The sequence below is a fragment of the Antechinus flavipes genome, chromosome 1, assembly GCF_016432865.1.
Source record: "Antechinus flavipes isolate AdamAnt ecotype Samford, QLD, Australia chromosome 1, AdamAnt_v2, whole genome shotgun sequence".
Taxonomy (NCBI): Eukaryota; Metazoa; Chordata; class Mammalia; order Dasyuromorphia; family Dasyuridae; genus Antechinus; species Antechinus flavipes.
The window spans coordinates 406753099-406772329 of NC_067398.1; positions in this window are offsets into that span (position 1 = coordinate 406753099).

Sequence of the window (19231 nt, forward strand, 5' to 3'; positions counted from 1 at the left end):
AGGGAAACAATTGTAAATTGCCAACAAGCAATTGGAGACATAATGATTACGTATAGACTGAGGTCCATCTACATAAGGAGTTGATGAAGTTATAAAATAAGGTGTAGAAAAAAAATGAGAAGGCTTAGTTTAGAATTTTCTGTATGTTTACAGGTAGAGAATATAACATCAATGATGAGTAGCAAGGATGAAGAAGTGAAAATCAGATGGGTAGGAAGAGAATCAGGGGAAAATAGTGGCATAAATTTTAAAAAAGAGAAAGGAAGAAAAGATGTTTAACAGTGTCAAATGCAGCAGAGAGATCAATAAAGATTAAGATTAATAAAAAAATATCAGATTTGCAAGATTACTTTCCATTGAATGACGAAGTTAAATAAAAAGAAAACATCATAAGATTTAGAGACTGAGAGGCAAGGAATTAGAGGCAGAAAGTACAGAAAACTTTTATAAGGAGTTTGACTGATTAAAGGAATAGAGATAGGCAATGACAGTTTGAGGGGATGCTAGAGTCTAATGAAATTATTTTTTTAACATTGGAAAAGATTTGGAAATGTTTTAAGACAGTAAGAAAAAAAGCAGTTGGAAATTTGAGACAGGCAATTATGGGTGATGTAACATATTAAAAAAAGATGACAGGGAAAGGATATCATGCTCACATATAAAGTGAGATTCACCTTGGCAAGAGGGATAAGTTCTTTGTCAGAGACTGAGGAAAAGGAAGATGTCAGTAAATTTTGAGATGAAGAAAAAGAGGGAAAAGTAGCTTCAAATGAAGGGCCTCCATTTTTTTTAAATTATTAAGGTAAGAAGCACAGTTATTGTCTCAGATGGAAGCTGGATATGAGGAACTTTAGGAGGCAATAAAGAGTTTGGAATAGGTTCTATGAGGAATAAGAAAAAGAACCAATTGGGCAGGAATAAAAGACTATCAGGTCAAATTTAATACTTATCATTGTGGTAATGTTTCTACTCACACAGATCACAAACCAGTGAAATTTTAGTAAAGAGTTTAATGAATTGTCTTCAAAAACATTTTTCTGAGTGGGTAGGCAACCTTCTGGAACAGAACCTCTTTCATTTTATGATTGGTCCTAAGAGGACAAAAGGTCTATAATGAGTGAATTAGCTGCATTTGTATGACTAGTCAGAGTTTATATTCTATAGGCAATATTTTAAGAAATCTATATTCTCTTCCATAGTATATTTGAGGGCTCAGAGGACAAGTTAAATAGGAAATCATGATGATATAGTTTTTTATTAAACTTTTTATTTTCAAAACATATACAGATAATTTTTCAACATTGACCCTTGCAAAACCTTTTGTTTCAATTTCCCCCCTTCCTCCTACTCCCTCCCTTAGATGGCAAGTAATCCAATATATGTTAAATGTAATAAAAATATATGTTAAATATAATGTATGCATATATATTTACAAAATTATCTTGTTGCACAAGAAAAATCAGATAAAAAAATGAGAAAAATAAAATGCAAGGAAACAACAGATCCATACCCAGTTCACACAATCCTCCTGGTGTAGATGATTCTCTTCATCACAAGATCATTGGAATTGGCCTGAATCATGTCATTGTTGGAAAGAGCTTTGTTCATCACAACTAATCATCATATAATCTTGTTGTTGCTGTGTACAATGTTCTCCTGGTCCTGCTCATTTCACTTAGCATCAGTTCATGTAAGTTTTTCCAGCCTTCTCTAAAAGATGATATAGTCTTAAGTAAGATTAAATGCAGTTTGCTCATTATCCTTGTTAGATTCCCTAATTGTAAGTGCATCTCAAAGTTTTAAACTAAACCTCATTTCTTATTCACTCTTTCTTGATAAACTCATCAGTTCTCTATGCAGATGATATTCAGTCTCTACATAAGAGATTTCAGTTTCTAGTCTGACCTTTAGTGTTATATCCCTAATTATTTGTTAGCAATTGTCTCTGATAGCCAAGAAACAACTTAAACTCAATATGTCTAAAATTCAACTCATTTTTACTCTCTATGAAGTCTCTTCTAAAGGTTTATACATTTGCTGAAGGCACCATGATACTTCCAGTATCTCAGATTCATCTATTACTACTCAGCTTCTCACTGCATATATCCAAATCTTGCAGTTTTTACCTTCACTGAGAAATTATGCAAAACAACCAACTTCAACACCATTAGGTACCATTTTTTTTCTGTTATCTACATTTTACAATATACGTTCCATAAATTTTATGCTCATTATCTTAATCATAAATGTTAACTTGAATGAGTGCAGCTTTATTTTACATTATAATTTAGTAAATTTATATTCTTCCATTTTTAAAAATAGTCTTCTATTCTCATTTAAATAAATAGCCAGAAAGAATGTTTTAGAGGTATAAGTGGAGTCTCTTAGACTCCTTGGAATTGTATTTTTAAACCCAAGCAAGATTAAAATCTTTCTATTCTCCCAAGGCTAGTAAATAAATATGTATTATAATTGAATAGATATAGTAAGTCTGAACCCTTTTTCAATCTTTTCAACTAATGATCTCCCCATCTTTTTGCTAGAAGGCAAAGAGGCTTAATAAGAGAGAAAGTTTTTCTTTAGAAAATTTTTACTTTTGGAATGTTTACATTTCTTAATTTTTAAAAAATCCAATGAAATAAAATAAAGTTTATACAAAGATCTATTTCTCAGTAAGCACCTTTTACATCATCTGTATGTTTATTACTTTCTACAAAACCATTTATATAGTTAGATATCAAACATTAACTCAGTATAATATTTTTGAGCATAGTTAAGTCACAGACTAACAGATTGTCAGAAACTAAAGTCAACTCATATGTTATGGATTTCAATTCCTTTGTTTTAATCATATTATTTTTTTCCTCCAATGACATATCAAGGCATTTTTTAGCATTTATTTTTACAAAATTTTGAGTTCCAATTTTTTCTTCCTCAATCCTTCCTTTCTTCCAGAAATGGTAGGTAGGCAATTTGACATAGGTTATACATGTGGTATCATGAAAAACATTTACATATTAGTTAAAATTATAAAGAAAGATCAAAAGGGAAAAATCCACAAAAAAGAATAAAATAAGTGAAGAGTTTATCATTTAGCATTCAGAGTTTATTAGTTCTTATCTGGATGTGAATATCATTTCCTTTTTGAGGGCTTTGTACTTGTCTTTGATCATTGTACTGTTGAGAGTTGAGTCATTAGTAGATGATCATATAATGCTGTTAATACTGTGCAATGTTTTACTGGTTTTGATCATTGCACTTTGCATCAGTTCATACAAGTCTTTTTAGGTTTTTTAAAAATCTGTCTGTCCATTTTTTATTGAACAATAGCATTGGATTACATTCATATACCACGTTTGTGGTTTATGTTTAGCCATTCCTCAATTGATGGTTATGCCATCAATTTCCAATATTTTGCCACCAAAAAAAGGGCTTCTATAAACAAACAAACTAACAAATAAGTAAAGGGCCTTTCTTTTATTTTATTATCTCTTTGGGATATAGAACTAGTATTGGTATTATTGCACCAAAGGGTATACCCAGTTTGTTTGCCTTCAGACAACCAGTTCCAAACTGCTTTCCAGAATGGTTGGATCAACCATTGAATCAACTCCATCAACAGCACATTAGTGTCCCAATTTTCTCATATCCTCTCCAACATTTATAACTTTTCTTTTTTTTTTTTTTGGCCATTTTAACCAATCTGATTAGTGTGAGATGGTATCTTGGAGTTGTTCTAATTTGTATTTCATTAATCAAACGTAATTTAGAGCACTTCTTTATAGGTCTTTAGGTAGCTTTGATTTCTTCATCTGAAAACTGCCTTTTCATATCCTTTGACCATTTATCAATTGGGGAACGATTTATAGTTTTATACATTTGACTCAATTTTCTATATATTCGAGAAATGAGGCCTTTATCAGAGACACTTGCTTTAAATATTTTTTCTCTTTGCTCTAATCTTCTTTACTTCTAATCTTGTTTGCATTGGTATTGTTTGTTCAAAAGCTTTACAATTTAATGTAATCAAAATATCTATATTTCATAACTCTACATCTTGCTAAAAAGGAACAATTGATAATGAAACAATATCAATATTAAACATGTATGCATCAAGTAATATACCATTTAAATTTTTTTAAAGGTTAAGTTACAGGTTTGTGACCAACAAGAGATAGAAAGTTATGAAATATAAATAGATAATTTCCTTTTTTATTTCTTTTAATTAGCTCTATTTTTGCTTTTGCTTTGTGTGATGTTGCTTTGCTATTCCTGGGTGGTGGTGGTGGTGTTTTTTTATTTCAGCTAAAACATAATAGATTCTGCTTCAGGCTCCTTCCTTTTACCTTGTGTGTGTGTTTCTGCTTTAAGTTTGTTTCTTGTAAGTAACATGTTATAAAATTCTGGTTTTTGATTTAGTGGGAGAGTTCATCCCATTTGCACTTACAGTTATGATTATTATTTGCATATTTTCTCTATCCTGATTTTTTCCCCTGTTTCTCCTGTTTCTCCTTTCACCCTTTTCCTCTTCATTAGTGCTTTACTTCTGTTTACTTTGTTCCCCTAGTCTGCCCTCTATTCTGTCAGTCCCCCCTTCCTCAACTTTATTCAATTTCATCTTCCTACTTTCCTGTCAAGGAAAATAAATTTCTTTATTCAAGGGACAATATATATTATTCCTCCTGTAATGCCCTTTATCCATTCTTCCATCTTTTGCTCTAGCTTTTTCTCACCTTTTCATACAAAATAATTTACCCTATTCTACCTCTCCTTTTCTTCTGTACCCAGCATATCTCTTCTTCATCCCTTAATTATTTTTATGTCATTCTCTCAAATTCCCATTACACACTTACTCTTTTATTACTTCTAGCTGTACTATTAGTGGGAGAGAGTTCTTTTTCTTTTTTTTTCTTTATTTAAAGAAATCCAAGTATCATCTTTCCATGTAGGGATATAAATAATTCAGCTCCATTGAATTCTTTATGTCCCCTCTTCCCCCACTTTTTAATTTTTAGGCTTCTCTTGATATTGAAGATCAAACTTTTTATTCAGTTTTGGTCTTCTCCTTATGAAGACTTGAAATCCTTCTATTTCATTGAAAGACCATTTTTGGCCCTTGAATATTATGTTTAGTTTTGCTGACTAATAGATTCTTGGTTGTAATCCTTGTCCCCTTGCCTTCCAGAATGTAATGTTCTATTGCCTCTAATCGTTCACTGTTGCAGCTGCTAAATCCTGTGTAATCCTGTTTCCCCAATATTTGAATTGTTTATTTTTGATCATTTGTAGTATAGTTTTTCCTTGACCTAATAGCTCAGAATTTTGTCTATAATTCCTTGGAGTTTTAAATTTAGGAATGTCTTTCCTGAGGTAGTAGTTGGATTCTTTAAATGCCTATTTTGCTTTCCGGTTTGAGCAGATCAGAACAATTTTCCTTGATAATTTCTTGAAAAATACTACCCAGAGTCTTCTTTTGATCACAGCTTTCACATAGTCCAATGATTCTGACGTTGTCTGTTCTTTGCCCAGTTTTTGCAAAGAACATTTTACATTTTACATTATACATTTTTTTCTATCCTTTTGATTGATTCTTGATGTATTATAGAGTCATTAGTTTCTGCTTGTTCAATTTTAACTTTTAAGGAGTTCTTTTTCTCACTTCCTTTTCCATTTGGCCAATTTTATTTTTTAAGTAACTGTATTCTTTTTCTAAGCTGCTGACTTTTTTCTCTCATAATTCTTTTACATTATTTATTTCTTTCCTCAAATTTTCTTCCACTTCTTTAAATGACTTTTAAGCTCCTTTTTCAGCTTTTCTATAATTTTTTTTTTCTGGACTTGAGACCACTTTTCATTTTTCCTTAGAGTTTTGCCTGTAGATTTTTTTTGACACTATTGTCCTCTTCTGAATTTTTTTTGTCTTGATCTTTGTCATCATAACTTTTTATGGTCAGATCCTTTTGTTGTTTTTTGCTCAACTTTTTTGGGGGCTTTTCCCCTTTCTTATAAATCTGAATTCTGTTCTCTGGGAGGAAGGGACACTATCTCAAACTTCTTGTACCAGGAGGCTCTAGGCCTGAGCTGTTTGTCTGGTTAGCTATACTGATGCTGCTTTGCTATCCATGGGGGACCCTTGGTCTGATATAATCTTGAAGAGCTAAGTGGGTAGTGGCTGGTGCTGCAGAGGGTATCAGAACATTTAATAGCTTGCTTAGTGCTACAGCAGGTTTTTAGTGCTATTGTCTGGCTTGTGCTGAAGCTGAAGGGTTGTTTCTACATTTCCCTGAGGAAACATGAAGCACATGGCCATTTAGCCACTGATGGCTGCCTCTTTGCTTAGGCACTTGTATAGTTGACATCTGCCTATTTGCCCATGCCTATTATGAAGTACGTGGAAATTCTCAGATCTGGAGTCTGCCCATTCCCCTGGCTATGCTAAGGCTTGTTTCTCAGCAGTGAGACTCAGGATCTACTTATTTCTGGTTTTCTGAGGTGAGGTTTACTGGAAATCTTCCTGTTCTGAACTATACTCCCCTTTTACCTCAGTGAGATATATCTTTCCTGCTGATTTTCCAAGGTTTGGGGAATTATATTGTTTCACCCCATTTTGGGATTCTGCTGTTTTGCGATGTGTTGGGGCAATATTTTATGGTTGGTTGGAGGTAAAAGCAGGAGAGTTAAGGTGTTTTATTTCTTACTCTACCATCTCAGTTCCTTGAATTCTAATTTTTTTTATTAGATAATAAAAACATCTCCAAAAATTTTAAGTGACTTTCCCAGGGTTACAAAACTGAGACCAGAACAAAAGTTCTTAATCTGGAATCCAAGGACCCTCAAGGGCACCTTGAATTTAGAATGGAAAATTACATATTTATTTCTACTTTAATCTTGAACTATTTATTTACTTATTCCTACTTTACCCTGATATACTCACTCTTCCTCACACATGATACTGTGTTCTCCTTTGCCTATATGTTTCTCTGGGGCCTAGAATATGTCTTCCCTTCTATTCTGCCTTTTGAATTGTCTGTTTTCTTTAAAGATTTAGTTTTAATACTACTTTCTTCATACTTTTTTGTTATTGTCTCATCCTACCTTCCCTAGTTTAGTTGGAGCCCCTTCCCCAGATTATCTTGTGTTCACCTTGCATGTTTTCTTTATACACTTTTATGTGTACATAATTGTCTTTCCCATCGTATATAAGCTCCATGCTCATTGAGATCAGGGACTATTTTGGTTTTTTGTTTCTATTGGTAGGTTTTTGCCTGACACATAGAAAATTCTAATAAATGTTTGCTGATTGAATCACAAACATTTTAAAAAGTTGATAAGAGTTTCCAAGCACAGTTTTTGAGAAACCATAATCACCTCTCAGAAACAGTGAAATGTTGGAAAAGGAATATGATTATTTTTCACAATTAAAGTATAGGGTGTATAGAGAGGGGGCAGCTACTTGGTGTAGTAGATAAAGCACCAGCTCTGAAGTCAGGAGGACCTGAGTTCAAATGTGGGCTCAGACATATAACACTTCCTAGCTGTATGACCCCAGGCAAGTCACTTAACCCCAATTGCCTCAAGGTAAAAAAAAAAAAAAGTATAGGGTGTATAGATAAATGGCAATGGGATATAGAAGGAACAACACATATATGTAGAAAGTTACACAAGTGTAAATTGAGATGGAAGTAAGATAAGGGAAGAATCTTGGACTGTGTGGTAGGTAAATAATGGGAGAGCAAAGTAGCAAATAGAAGTGAAGCAAAGGAGTCAGCATGGATAAGAAATAAGATACACACACAACTAAGGCAAAAAATGCCAGAGTGATGTCATGATTTCAGACAAAGTTAAAGCTAAAATAAATTGGATCAAAAAAGAAAGACAAACTACACCATATGTCAACCATATTAATCAATATGATTTTAGACTTTTAAAATCAATATTGTTTTAGGCTTTTTAAGATAGCTAGACAGTATAAAGTTAGAAATAAATACTTTAATTTTAGAAAGAAAAGTCATTGATTTTGGAAAAGGTAAAAAATCATTCAAATATTTTCCTATAACTACACATATCCATTTGGATAAAGCTCTATGTAGTATTATTTACTAAAGAATGAAGGCTGTTTAGTGGCAACAACAGCATAAGACAATACAAAACATTTCTTAGACACTGAAGTGTAAATAGACATATAATTCCTAACTGTAATTAGTTGTGTTTATGTTTATATTCCCTTAGTAAATAAATCTTTTTGCCTTCTCGAAGTATGTTCAACTTTATCACATCTTTCACATCAGATATCCCAGTTCATGAAAATGTTGACATGGCAACAATTCTGATCAGCATACTAAATTTTCATTAAATAGATCAATAATTAACATTGACACAATAAACATGATTTCTCTAATTTTTCTCCTTTGCTGTGAATATTTGCTCTATAGAATTAAAAATTCCCTTCCAAATTTTCCACTTTACCCATCAAAAGACAAAAGCAAAACCAATCTTTTTTAAATCCAGCTATGATTTAATATTATTTTCTTCTTAATCATACTGATACATTTGTAGCAAGTTATTCCTTGACATTTTGCTTCTAGAAACAACTTTTTATTTAGAGAAAGATGTTCTAATTAATGGAAAATAATGGCTTGCTGGATAGAATAGAGTGCTAATCAGACAAAGTCCAGAGGATCAGTACTGTCAGCTAGCTAGGTAATCTTTTTTGGCCACAAAAATTCACCTTTAAAATTTCTTAATCCATTTACAGTAAACCTCTTTGAAATAAATTAGTATGTTGATTCAATCCCCTGCATCTACTGGAAAAAAAATTTAGTATGCAACATAGTTGGTAAGAGGTTAGTAGTAGTCATAGTAGGAAGAGAACAGGCATAAGGACAAGTAGAAGCAAAAGGACAAAGAGATGGAGAAGGTGAATTAAGAAAAGGAAAAAGAGAAAGATGAATATTTATAGTAATAGTAACAGTAGGAATGATGGACATAATGGGATTGATGGAGGTAGTAATAGTAGTGATGATGGTAGTATAAAGAGTATGAGTGATGATGATGACAATAAAAATGATAATAATAATAAGTATTTATATTTTTAAGGTTTTATTAGATTAAAACTACCTGGAAAAATTTGGAACACCCTCTAATGCATATCAAAGCTTAGAAACTACTTTAGAAATATCTCATTTAATCTTCACAACAATCACTGGAGAAAAGGGCTATTATTATCCACATTTTACAGATGAGGAAATTAAGACAAAGAGGGGTTAAGTGACTTGAGCAGCAGATAGTTAGTTTTAAATATCCAAGGCACATTTTGGCCTGAGATCTGCCCGACACCCAATTGGTTTCTCTTTTAAATAAAGAACACCTTAGTTTTTGTTCTTTCTTCCCTCATCTCATTTTCTTCAATTTAATATTTTCTATTGTCTCAGAATATTATATCCAGGGAAATAAAAAGAGAGAAAACTGATTAGTTAGTTACTAATTTTAATTAGTTAGTTACTGATTTTGGCTTATGGTTTTGGTCAAATGCTTAGGAGGAGAATAGGAGAATTTTTCTACTGTTAAGTAGATTTTTTTTGGAAATTTTAGATTATCTATATATTTTCCTTGTGCTCTAGGATGATAACCTGTGAACTTTAACCAAGCATTGAAAATTATGGGTAGAGCTAAGATGACTGGTGAAGAGTATAAAGGAATTTGACTGAGATTTGATGAAATGGAAAAAGAAAATAACTCATTAAAAAATAGAAAATAATGTTCTGAGCAAACAATAAATAAAACGGTGTTAGTTGTTGGAGGGAGCAACTCCAAATACTCCAGATGCTCCAGATTCCAGGACACATTTTTGTTGGGGAAATGGACTCCAGAAAAAGCACATGGGCTCCAGTGAGAGGACATCTCACTGGATATACTCTCAGTTTCTTGTCCGTGAGGCTATTAGAAACTGAGAGAACAGAGTAGTCTGGACTGTTCAGAAGCTTATTTGGGGTAGGGATAGGGAGAAGTGTTTAGTTTGTGAGCTTCCTCTTTTAGCTAAATAACTAGGGTATAAACTCTATATTCTACTTTTTGATAGAAGGGGAAGTACCAGTACCTTATAAATTTTAATACCACATGGAAAATCATTGTTATCATTGCTATTTACTTTTTCATATCTCTGCTATTTAATTTTTCTATACTTTTTTATTTTCAAAATACATGCAAAAATAGTTTTCAACATTCACTCTTGTAATGCCTTGTGTTCCAAATTTTTCTCCTTCCCTTCCCCTCATCCCCTCCCTTACATAGCAAGTAATCCAATATATGTTCAACATGTGCAATTCTTCTGTACATATTTCTACATTTATCATGCTGCATAATAAAAATCAGATCAAAAAGGAAAAAAAAAAGATGAGAAAGAAAACAAAAAGCAAGTGAATAACAACAAAAAAGGTGAAAATGCTATGTTGTGATCCATATTTAGTTCCCACAGTCCTTTCTCTGGATGTAGATGGCTCTCTGTATCACAAGTCTGTTGGAATTTATCTGTTTACCTCATTGAAAAGAACCAAGTTCATCACAGTCAATCCCCATATAATCTTATTGTTGCTGTGCACAATGTTCTCCTGGTTCTGTCCACTTAACCCAGAATCAGTTCATGTAAGTCTCTCCAGGATTTTCTGAAATCATCCTGCTTGTCACTTCTTATATAACAATAATATTCAATAGCATTAATATACCATAACTTATTCTGCTATTCACCACCTGATGAACATCTAATCAAGTTCAGCTCCCTGTCACTACAAAAAGGGATACTACAACATTTTTGCACACGGGGGTCTTTTTAATGATCTTTTTGGGATATAGGCCCAGTAATGGCACTTCTGGATCAAAGGGTAAGCACAGTTTGATAGCTTTGGGCATAACTTCAAATTGCTCTCCAGAATAGTTGGATAAGTTCACAACTCCACCAACAATGTATTAATGTCCCACTTTTACCACATCCCCTCCAACATTTATCATTATTGTTTCCTGTCAATTTAGCCAATCTGAGAAGTATGTGGTGGTACATCAGAGTTGTTTTAATTTGCATTCTCTAATTAATTGTGATTTAGAGCATTTTTTTCACATGACTATTGATGGATTTAATTTTCTCATCTGAAAGTTGTTTGTTCATATCCTTTATCCATTTATCAATTAGAGAATGGCTTATATTCTTATAAATTTGACTCATCTCTCTCTCTCTCTCTCTCTCTCTCTCTCTCTCTCTATATATATATATATATATATATATATATATATATATATATATATGGAAATGAGGCTTTAATCAGAATCCTTGAATGTAAAATTTTTCCCAGTTTTCTGTTTCCCTTCTAATCTTGTCTTCATTAGTTTAGTTTGTATAAAAAGTTTTTAACTTAATATAATCAAAATTATTAATTTTGTATTCCTTAATGTACTCTAATTTTCCTTTGGCCACAAATTCCTTTCTTTTTCACAGATCTGAGAGATAGAGTATCCTTTTTTTCTTCTAATTTGCTTATATTATCATTCTTTATGTCTGAATCATGAATTCATAGCAACTCATCATCAGGATAATATACTATGACCAAGGAGGATTTATACCAGGAATTCATAACTGGGTCAATATCAGGAAAACTATCATTTTAATTGACTCTGTCAATTACAAGAATCATGTGATTATATCAATCGATGCAGAAAAGGCATTTGATAAAATCAAACACCAATTCCTATTAAAAACACTAAAAAGCATAGGAATAAAGGGGGTTTTCTTTATAATAATAAGCAGCATCTGTCTAGAACCAACTGTGTTTGTAATGGAGAGAAGTTAGATTTGTTTCCAATAAGAGCAGGGATGAAACAAGGTTGTCTATTATCATTATTACTATACAACATTGGATTAGAAATATTAACTTTAACAATATGTGTAGAAAAAGAAATTGAAGGAATTAAAGTAAGTAATGGGGAAACAAAATTATCACTCTTTGCATATAATATGATGGTATACTTTGAGAATCCTAAAGGATCTATTGAAAAACTACCATAAAATTTAACAACATGCAAATTATCAGCATCTCTAAATGTTACCAACAAAGTCCAGCAGCAAGATATAAAAAGATATTTCACACAAATAAAATTAGATCTAAACAATTGGAAGAATATCAAGTGCTCATGGGTAGGCCAAGCAATTATAATAAAAATAAATTCTATCTAAATTAATTTATTTATTCAATGCCATGCCAGTACAACTGCTAAGACATTACTTTTTTAGAACAAGAAAAAAAGTAATAATAAAATTCATCTGGAAAAACAAAAGTCAAGAATTTCAAGGGAATTATTTTTTAAAAAAGCAAATTAAGGTGGCCTAGTTGTACCAGACCTAAAATTACATTATAAAGCAGCAGTCTTTAAAACTGATTGGTACTGGCTCATAAATAAAGTAGGGTATTAGTGGAATAGGTTAGGTTCACAAGGCTCAATAATCAATGACTATAGTAATCTAGTGTTTGATAATCTCAAAGACTCCAGATTCTGGGATTAAAAAATCATTATTTGACAAAAATTTCTCAGAAAATTGGGAAATAATATAGCAGAAACTAGACATTAACCAACACCTAATACTCTATCTCAAGATAAGATTGAAATGGGTCCATAATTTAGACATAAAAGGACATTAAAAATTAGACATAAAAAATAATCAAATTAGGACAATAAAGGATAGTCTACCTCTCAGATCTGTGAAGAAGGAAGGAATTTGTGGCCAAAGAAGAACTAGAGAACTATGAAAAGCAAAATGGATAACTTTGATTATATTCAATTAAAAAGGTTTTGTGCAAACAAAACCAATGCAGTCAAGCTTAGAAGGGAAGCTGAAAGTTGGGAAAAAATTTTTATATGCAAAGATTCTGATAAAGACCTGATTTCTAAAACATATTGAGAATTGACTCAAATTTATAAGAATTCAAGCCATTCTCCAATTGAAAAATGATCTGATATGAGCAATTTTCAGATGAAGAAATTGAAACTGTTTCTAGTTATATGAAAAGGTGCTCTAAATTACTATTAATCAGAGAAATACAAATTAAGACAGCTCTGAGGTATCACTACATACCTCTCAGATTGGCTAAATTGACAGGAAAAGATAATGAAGAATATTGGAGGGAGTGTGGGAAAACTGGGACACTAATACTTTGTTGATAGAGTTGTGAACTGATACAACCATTCTAAAGAACAATTTAGTGGTATGCCCAAAGAGCTATCAAATTGTGTTATTACCTTTGATCCAGCAATGTCTCTATGGGTATATATCCCACAAAGATCATAAAAAAGGGGAAAAGACTATATGTGCAAAAATGTCTGCAGCAGCCCTTTATGTAGTGGCAAGAAACTAGAAACTAAGTGGGTATCCATCACATAGGGAATGGCTGAATAAGTTATGACATATGAATGTAAAAGAATATTATTGTTTTATAAGAAAAGATGCACAGATTGATTTCAGAAAAGCCTGGAGAGACTTGACATGAAATGTTGCTAAGTGAAATGAGTAGAACCAATAAAATCTTTATATAGCAGCAACAAGATTATATGATAATCACCCTTGATGGACTTGGCTTTTTTCAAAAGTCAGGTGATTCAGGCCAGTCTTATGATGGAGAAAGTCATCTGCATCCAATGAGAGGATTGTGGGGACTTTCATCTTTTTTGTAATTATTGTTTGTTTTCTTGTTTTCTCTTTCCAATTTTCCCCCTTTGGTCTGATTTTTCATAATAATAAATATGGAAATATGTTTAGAAGAATTGCAAATTTAACCTATATTGGATTGCTTATTGTCTTGAGGTGGGGAGAGAGGGAAGGGAGGAAGAAAAATTTGGAACATAGGTTTTTGCAAGGATAAAGGTGAAAATTATCTTTGCATGTATTTTGAAAAATAAAAAGCTATTATTATTATTTTTATTGTGGTAAGTTTATTTTTAATGCATATTGCTTTATGAATCATGTTGGGAGCGAAAAATCAGAGCAGATGGGAAAAACCATGGGAGAGATGAAAGAAAAGAAAAACAGAAAAAGGCTATTATTATTTTTAAAAAGCAAAAAGTAATAAAAGACTAAGGAAATGTTTAATACAAATACACAGACAATTATTATTAATTGTCTCTTTTTGTAGAAAGGAATGTTTCTACAGGCAGTTAAAAATAAAAAGAGGATTCCCCATATGGACCACTTGGTATCTGGATATCTAAATGTGATTTTATTCCAATGACCCAATGATCCTTTTACAACTAATGAAATTTTCTTTGACTAATTCATAATACTGACAATCATTAGTTAGAAAAATAAGGATCGAAAATATATGTTAATGATAAACAATACCACTTGATATATATATATGTGACATTGGACAGATTGTTTTTCTGCTCTGGGTGTCAGTTTTCTCAGATAAAATTTGGTCCTCTTAGATTTTACTCTTATTCTTTGTGGGTTTTTTTTTTTAATTTTATATTATGTTCAGTGGCTAAAGTTTTGTTATAGAAATATAGATGCATATGCTCTTTTCTGCAAGTTGAGAATTCAGAGCATACAATAAATACTTCATAAATGTTGGTTGAATTTTTGCTTTGGATGAAATTATAAATTAGTGCAGTTAAAATGAGAATATTAATGCTTTACTCCCAATTTACAGACTTTATTGAGCTGAGATAATGATAATCTAAAAACTCAGACATCTGATCCCTCTCCATGAGGTTGTATTTGTACAGGGGTTGAGAAGTAGGAGAGAGTCCCTAGTGAATGGGGATCTCAGGGTAATTCTACTGTATATACAATACTACTATCAGGAAGTATCTTATATTAGCACAAGAATAATTGTGTAATTGTGTGTTTGTGGAAAGAATAGCGTTTAAAGTCTTCCAAGAGTGCATTCATTACCACAATGCCTCTATGCTATGACATGTATCTGAGATACTCAATTGCATATAGGAACCTGAATTGGCAATCAGCCAAGAAGCTCTAGCTCTAACCAAATGATTCTCCATGGAAACTAGGCATTAAGAAATTTTTAAAGAAGTGCTTGAATGGGGTAAAGCAAATCTCCTTATATGTTCTTTGTTTTTGTTTCAGAAGATGCACTGATAAAAACCCTTGAGGAAAAATAAAAGTCAAAAAAAAAAACCCTTGAGGAAGAACCCTTTAAAATATTAAGATTCATTTTTAAAAATTAAAGGCATAACTGGAGTTTTAAAAATGAAACAAATGTGATATCTGTATGTAACTATGTTCTCATTCTAGTTGCATTAGTGGGACTGAATTGATCTATTAATAATTTAAAAACTGAAGGAGCTTGTAACCCCTTGTCAATTACAGTATAATGGAACAGATTTCAAATTCAAAGCAAAATGGTAAAACTGATGTCAACTTATTCTAAGAAATGGTCAATTTATTTGAAATATATTAGGGATCAACCATTATTTGAGTGAAACAGCATTTAAAATTTGTTTTAAATTTTGTAATACTATTCTTTGGCAATTTGCATATTTTACTTTGTGAATACTTTTTTGTTAATAAGGATAAATTTGATGATAAGTAGTTTACTTTAAGATAAAGGATGAAAATAGGAAGAACAAATAAATAAAACCAAAATAATTTTTTTAAAAATTTTGCTTCTATTGAGTTATGTACACATCTATTTTGCTAACATTTACATAGTCCCCACTGTTATTTTCCCTAGTAATGTTATTAAAACATGTTCATTTTTTCCTTTCATTTTTATATAGTCCATCAGGGAAAATTGGAGTAATGGAAACTCATAAGATTCAAACTAAAAACTTTTTATTCACCAATTTTGAATTTCATCTTGATGTAATTTTTTATTCACTGATAATTAATGAGTATCTTGGAAGGAAGAACAACAGTCAACATAACAACTAACTACATTTAACAAGTACCTACTATGTCTAAAACACTGTTTTTAGGTATTAGGAATACACATAAGTATGAAACAGTTCCTTTCTAGGTTCTAGCTTCTTAATATAAAGAGTGGTATTATGGAAAAAGTGTAGGATTTGTCCTGGCTTCAAATTCCAGCTCCATCATCTTCTAGCTTTGGTATGTGAAGCAAATTGCTATATTCCTCAAGGCCCCAGTTCTTATTTCTAAGGTGATTAGCATGGCTAAAAGCCAGAATGGAATTTCAAAGGAATTTTTGCCTCACATTTACACTTGGATACTTTCAATTATTGGCAGTGAAACCATGCTAACAAAAATGACAAAAATTCAAGAGAAATAATCAACCATAAACTAAAAAATCTATTATATTCAAGAGAACAATAATTAAAATCCAGTCTCAGATTAGCTGAATTACACTAGGCAAGTCACTTCTCTTAAGATATCCTTAACTGTAGAAGCTGCAACACTGTAAATATAAAGTAATTTAGAAGGGAGGATAGTAATAGTACTTACCTTGAAGAGTTGTTATGAGGATCAAATGAGGTAAAATTTTGTTAAGTGCTTAGCATAATACCTTGCACAGACTATGTACTTTATAAATGCTAGTCAGTCAGGTTGCCAGTTACCTAGCTGGCTAGGTAGTAGTAGCAGTTACAATAGCAATAATAGTGGGGGAAGAGGAAGACAAAAAAAGTAAGTGAAAGAAGAGGAATGTTTTACAAGTCTTTTTCTTACGCACATTCTTCATGTTTTTATAGATTATAAATCTTCATTCTTCCTGGAATTAAAGAAAAAAAACTAAATAAAATATAATAATTTAGGGATAAGCTTGTGAAATCAATTTGCTTGATTTTCTTGCATTAGAACAAATTACCCTTTAGATTCCTTGTAGCTCTGATAGGTGAATTGAACTCTGTACTTACTAAATACCTGAAAATTTTTCATCCTGAATCATCTTGTTTCCCTCTATATGACCCTATCTATAATTATAAACCTTGTTATTTCCTAAGAATAATAAGGTTTTAAATTGGTAGGTTAACTTATCTTGAACCTCATGTTAGGTGATGCTCCTTCAATCCTATCCACCATACATCAAGTGAAGAATCTCACAAGATTGTTCCTTTTCACATTTAACAGGATCTAAGGACTATTTATTCCTGACAATTCTGTGTCTAAGCTTAGTCTCAAATTCGGTCCTCTTCATTTTGCCACAAAATACATCCAATTAGAAGATTATGGTATTGATTTCCAGTTATTTCTTCTGGTATACCTATTCAGTGTAGTCAGTGCCATAAAGATCTTTTAAACATCATATAAAAATAAATGATATATTAGGTCTCTTCCAGGTCTAATTCTATGATCTTATGAGTCACCTTATATGGTAACTTAAGAATTATTAATTCCTCTATTTTATATAGGAAGAAACTGAGGCTTTTAAAGGCCAAAAGAATTGTCTAAATTCCTAAAATATTGTGGTTTTGCTATTGTATTTTCACAATTTAACCAAAATAAATAACCAAAATAAATAAAAAATAACTCCAGCCTTGTTGTATAAACAAGCTCTTCAAGTATTGCTACTAGTAAATCAAAAAAAAATGCTCTCTGTAATGTTGTATATATGTCACTGCAGGGTTGTTGAATTCATCATAATGTTGATAAATAAAAATGATGACAATAAATAACATTTGTATAGTCCTTTAATATTTGCAAAACACTTCATGTATACTATTTCATTTAATTCTTATTATGAGTTAAAGAACCTGAGCCTGAGAAAAAATTGCAAGTTGCTCAGTTTACTCAGCTAAGAAAGATTGAAAACTATGATTTGGACTTATGTCTATATGACATTAAGTTCAATACTCTATCCTCTAGCATCTGAAAGAGTAATAGTGGTGGTGGTAGTAGTAATAGCAGCAGTAGCAGTGGAAGCAGAAGCAGCAGTAAGTAGTAGTGGCAATGGTAATGGTCGTTGTAATAATAACAAAAAGAATAATAACTGCATTAAAATCAAGCCTATGGAGAGTGGGGCAAAAACATGACTATAGGATAAAAGAATGAAAGACAGGGTGAGGTACAATAAGGAGTGTGGGTGTTTGTGCACGATCGTGCATCCTTGTAAGCCTGCTACAGCAGCTTTGAAAGCCTTGTAGGATTGCTAAAATGATTGCCTATTGGGCCCTGGTGAAATCATTGATATGGTTAGATCCCCAAAGTACAATAAAATGATCTTATCAATCTGAAAATGGATTGGTGACATAGGGTTGCAGATGGATCCTGATTAGAATCATTATAATGATTGCTAGAACATGGAGGAACGTGAAGCAAATGGCTATTTCTAGTGTTCTGGGACTATAAGAAGTCAATCTATATTGGAATAAGTAAGAAATATTAATACCACTTCTGCTATAATCTCATACAAATAGAAATAACCATTTATAGAAGTCAAACTATAAATGGACTAAAGATAGGACTTATTAAATGCTAATACTACATCAAAACAAAATTTTAAAAAGTCTTACTGCTTATAGGTAAGGACTTCATACAGATTTTTGACAATAAAAGTTCAGTTCTAAGTTACATATTTGGATTTAAGTGAGGGTAATGTAAGAATTAACTTCATTCTTAAACCCAGATGAAATGAAAGGGATAGAAATTGAGGAATAACTTAAAAATATGAAAACTTGAAAAATTCAGTTAATAGTCCATAGAAATGCACTCTAATAATGAAATGGAAAACAAAAATAATGACTTTCTCAAAGGTTGTGAAAGGGAGATGGATATTTATAATATGATTTTGAAATTTAATTGTATAAATGCAGCTAACAAGCTATTTCAAAAGAGAATTATTGTAAAAATTCTGGTATCTGTTACAATAAAAATAACTACATGGTCATATGGACCTTTTTGTATAGCAAAAAGTATATATGTGAAACCAAAAGCAAGGATTATTTGCAATGGGGAAACACACTAGAAGCTTTACTAATGATTGCAAGTGTAAAACAAAAATGCCTTTGCTCCTCAGTGCTATTTTGTATAAATATAGAAATGCTAGTAACAGCAATAAGACAAGAGAAAGAAATTGAAATGATAAACATTGACAACCAGTAGACAAAACTGGTCTCGTTTGCTGAAGAAAAGATGTCTCATTGAAAATTCTAGGGAACCAGCAAAGAAATTAATTTAAGAAAATGAATAGCTTTATCAAAGTATCAAACTACAAAACAAGGTCATAAAATTATAATATTTGCATATTATAACAGCAGAATGCAATAGCAAATAATA